Source organism: Equus przewalskii, chromosome 7, assembly GCF_037783145.1.
Source record: "Equus przewalskii isolate Varuska chromosome 7, EquPr2, whole genome shotgun sequence".
Classification (NCBI taxonomy): domain Eukaryota; kingdom Metazoa; phylum Chordata; class Mammalia; order Perissodactyla; family Equidae; genus Equus; species Equus przewalskii.
In genome coordinates this window covers 35,030,369-35,033,535 of record NC_091837.1, presented here as the reverse complement: position 1 = coordinate 35,033,535, position 3,167 = coordinate 35,030,369, and the positions used below count along the sequence as shown (strand labels likewise).

The 3,167-nt window shown below is 53.1% G+C and overlaps 1 long non-coding RNA gene across 1 annotated transcript; it reads right to left on the bottom strand.

The window, feature by feature from the left end:
• Positions 1 to 884: 884 nt before the first annotated feature.
• Positions 885 to 2,799, bottom strand: LOC139084911 (uncharacterized). Its single transcript, XR_011542850.1, has 3 exons — positions 2,665 to 2,799; positions 2,183 to 2,328; positions 885 to 1,220 (listed from the first exon to the last, which is right to left on the bottom strand). It is a non-coding gene; the product is annotated as an uncharacterized lncRNA (long non-coding RNA).
• Between the last annotated feature and the right edge of the window lie 368 nt (positions 2,800 to 3,167).

The window sequence follows — 3,167 nt, the reverse complement described above, 5'->3', positions numbered from 1 at the left end:
CAAGCTGTGTGATAGCTGCTGGTGGTTCGTGTGCAGGCTTTAGTCCTGGTAGCCCTGAAGTGCTGCTGCTGTCACAGCAGTCTGGAGAGGCACAGCACCCAGGCGGGGTTTCATCCAAGCCCATGAGCTGGGCTAGTTAAGCCCACCACTCTCCAGAGCCGACAGAGCTGACTTTGGAAGGTCAGGCACAAAGGGCTCTGTGCTTCAGAACTAAGCAACTCCCGTTAAAACAGTCAGTCAGGATCCAGGCAGGAGACAGAAACTATACTGTAATTTGAAAGTTTAATGTAAAGAATCATTAACTATTATAGGGGACATATAATAGTAACAGGAAACTGGCTACTAAGAAACAAAGGGAGCTCTAAACAACACAGGGGTCACAGACACAAGCAGCAGCCACACCTAAGGGCTGAGACAGAACACCCAAGGCAGAGGTGCCCACACCCCAGGGCTGAGATCCAGACCTCACTGGAGGTGGAGGGCACGGTTGTGGCTCATGGGTGGGCAGAGAAGAGACCTGGTGCTGCCCCAACAGAGCTTTATGGTCATCTGCCCTCTGAGAAGATGGGGATCCTGTCCCCAAAGAGGGGCCGCATGTCAGAACTCGCTGCAAAGCTGTCCTCTGGCGTGTTGGGGACAGCTGCTCCTGCTGGCCACTGGCCTGCCAGAAGCCCGTCCTGGGGAAGCTGCAGGCTGTAGGAGCCTGGTGAGAGATGCACGCCAGGACCAGAGAGAGAAAACACCCTCCTTATCCAGTGTCCCTCCAGCGGCCTCCTCCGACAAAGGGTAACACTGTGCCAGCCAGCAGGGGAGAAATACTTGCAGGGCCCAGCTCCATTTTTTCAGAGCAGCCAAAGAATTTTGCATTTGGAACTGAGAGGCAATCAATTGATAACTGAATTTATTAACTGAGTTAAAGTTGATTAAATTAATTGGTTCACTGAATTGAAGTCAGTTGAATCCCCAGCAGTGAAGAAGACTGAGGTGTGGCAGAGGTAGAAGCACTTCCCTCCTCTCCCCTCCCGGGAGCCAGCGCCCAGGAGGAGGTCAAGACCAGCGATGGGGGCAGGGCTGCTGGCTGGGGCTGCCCAGGCTAAGGACCCAGAACTCCAGGGAGGCCCCTCCAAGACTTCACTGTGAATGGCCCCTTGATGCTGTGCAACTTGGCGTCCTACTTTGGAGAGGTTAGTCACGTGTTGCCAGATGAGGACCAGTTGTCCCTAGGAAAGGACAGAGTCAGTGGCAGAGTAAAGACTGTAGACCTGGGTTCAACACCATCGGCCCTCCCTATGAGGACGCAGGGAACGCCTAACACAGCCTCAATGAGACCGACCAGCTGTGCATTTTTGGGAAAGTTATTCTGCACGCCTCAGTTTCTACAACTATGAACAAAGGGGCTGGGACGAGATAATATTTTATGTCGTATTAGCTCTGAAATTATACATGTGCATACTTCATTTATTCATTCTCCTACTCAGTTATTTATCAGCTCAGTGCAGATTTACTGTGAAACCACTGGAGTTGAAACCTCAGAGTCCCTTGCTTGCACTGGCCCCTTTGAAAGCTCTGTCTTTTTCTGTCTATAAGTTTCATTCTTTCTCTTCAAGTGGACCCCCAAATTGTATAAGCTTCAGGTCCCACAAAACCTAGCTTACCCTGTGCCCTCACCAAATCTTTGTTGAGAACCCCTTCTGAGGTCAGACACTGCACCAGGCTCAGTGACACCTGTGCTAGCTCCTGCCTCTGTCATGTGACAGCTGCACTGCCTCGAGGAGATTACTCCACTCTCTGAGCCTCACTGCTGTCATCTCAAAGCCCAGGTTGTTGTGAGGACCCCAGGAGGGAGCACGTGCAAAGGCACTGCACGCTGAGCAGATCCTCCAGCAACAGCAGCCCCATCCCCACATGGGGAGAAAAAGGGGAAGCTCTGGGAAGTTTGGGCAGGAGGCTCAGAGTTGAGAGGTATGCCCTAGGCTGTGAGGCTGCAGGGGAGCCTCTGAGCTGCAAGATGCAGAATCAGCTCCTGTGTAATATATCAAAGGATCCTCGAAGCAGCGGAGGGCAAGGGTGTGAGCATACGACGGCGTGGGGTCTATTTTTTGTGGGGTCCCTGTCTATATAAATAATTTGATTTAAAATGTATTAAAAAATTCACGAGCCCACGTGAGGTTTAGTGACTGACTGCTGAAGATTCAGAACAACAGTGGGAAGAGGCCGCTTCCTCCTGTCTGTTGTCCAGTCGGTGTGTGAAGGTTCTTCGTGGCGTCCAGGCACCATCTCTTCCTGCTCTTTCTTGTCAGGTCACCATTCTGGCTAATGTCACAGCTCCTGTGTGAGAAGCAGCAGCCATGTGGTCACTCCTCGCAATGCCAGGGCTCCGCCACATGTGGGCTGACACAATGGAGACCCTTCTGCCTCGGTGGCCCCTGGGGATGACGGATGGCTGTGACGCTGCTGCATCGTCACTCGGGAGGCTGCCCACGTGCTCACGGCTGAATCGTGTCCCCACAAATTCATGTATTGAAGTCCTATCCCCCAGTACCTCAGAATGTCCCTCTGTTCGGAGATACGGCGTTTACCAAGCTAAAGTGAGGCTGCCAGGGTGGCCCTAACCCCGCATGACTGGTGTCCTCATTACACGGGTGAATCTGGAGGCGGACTCACGTTCAGAGAGAGTGCTACGCGAACAAGAAGACAGCCCTGGACAAGCCAAGGAGAGAAGTCTGGAACAGACCCTTCCCTCGAAGACCGCAGGAGGAACCGATCCTGCCAGCACCCCGATTCTGCACGTCTAGTCTCAACAGCCGCGAGATAACAAGCTTCTTGCGCGCGAGCGCCCCAGTCTGCGATGTTCCGTTACAGCCGCCGAGCTGGCTCACGCATAGTGAGCACTGGCTTCCCACGGTGTCTTCTCACGACCTTCTTAGACGCAAACGCTGAATCTTTAGAACGGGATCTCCTTCAATCGTAACTGCCATTTTAGTCCCTTCAGGCTGCTGTCACAAAGTGCCACAGACCGGGTGGCTGAGAAACAACAGACATTTATTTCTCACTGTCCTAGAGGCTGCAAGTCCGAGGTTAGGGTGCAGCACCGTCCGTTCTGGCGGAAGCCCTCTGGGTTGCAGACGGCCGGTTTCTCATCGTATCCTCACTAGGCAGAAAGAGGG